Here is a 1048-nt window from a genome sequence, read left to right as displayed (position 1 = left end):
CAAGCCAGCCACCATGGGCAACGCCATTGAGGAGGAGGCCCTAGAGCTGGACCTGCCAGGGCCCGTGTTTGTGGACAACTTCTACTATGACTATAATTTCATCAACTTCCACAAGGATCTGTCCTATGGGCCCTTTGAGGAGCCCGATCTAGACCTGGAGGGGACAGGGGATCGGACTCCCTGACCACACAGCCGTCCTGCTGTGCCTTCCATGTGTAGCCCCGTGCCTACCACAGAGCTTCCTGCAGCCAAGGAGGAGGGGCACTGGGACCTTGGTCCCCTAGCCCTTGACCCAGCCAGGCCAGCTGCTCCACACCCCACCCTCAGAGCAGACCCCTGGGAGCCCTTTGATCAATTTCCTGCCTGAGGAAGAAGGCCCCATAGGGGCCCCAGACCTTGGGCTCCCCAGCCTGCCCTGGCCTACAGTTTCCATTGATGGCCTGCAGATGCCTGCCGCCCCTGAGAGCCAAAATGTTAGTTAGGACAGCCCTAGTTAGCAAGGACAGCCCTAGCCAGCTGCCTCCTCCATGGAGGGACAGGACCAATGAGGTTTTCAAGGATGATGAGGAACCTGAGGGCTGCAGAGCACCCCACCTGCCTCCAAGACCCAGCCCCACACTGCCCCTTTGTCCCTGGTCGGCAGCACCCACTCCTCTCCTAGTCCTGACGTGACAGAGCTGTGGACAGGAGGGACTGTGGCCTGGAAGCCAGCTCTGGAGGGTAGCCTGGGGCCTGTGGATAGTGAACTGTGGCCCACTGTTGGGGTGGCTCCTCCCCTCCCTCCCCATAGCCCCTCTGCCAGAGATGAAGGGCAGGGACAGCCCCTAGAGCTGAGGACTCCCACCTTCCCAACCCCAGCACCAGGCTCATGGGACGTGCAGACTGTGGCAGTGTGGGGACCTTCCTTCCCACAACCCTGACTGGCCTCGGGCACACGCCTGAGCCTGCCCTCAACCCAGGACCCAAGGGCCAGCCTGAGTCCCTCAGCCCTGAGGTGCTCCTGAGCTCTAGGCTACTGTCCATGCCCGCTTGGGACAGCCCCGCCAAC

General features: G+C 61.9%; 1 pseudogene; it reads left to right on the top strand.

The window, feature by feature from the left end:
- Window positions 1-4: 4 nt before the first annotated feature.
- LOC108525982 (A disintegrin and metalloproteinase with thrombospondin motifs 7-like) lies at window positions 5-1042 on the top strand (annotated as a pseudogene).
- The last annotated feature ends 6 nt before the right edge of the window (window positions 1043-1048 follow it).

The sequence above is a fragment of the Rhinopithecus bieti genome, unplaced genomic scaffold, assembly GCF_001698545.2.
Source record: "Rhinopithecus bieti isolate Rb0 unplaced genomic scaffold, ASM169854v2 scaffold_54197, whole genome shotgun sequence".
Lineage (NCBI taxonomy): Eukaryota > Metazoa > Chordata > Mammalia > Primates > Cercopithecidae > Rhinopithecus > Rhinopithecus bieti.
Note: the sequence above shows the minus strand (reverse complement) of the source record. Positions and strands in the feature narration are given on the sequence as shown.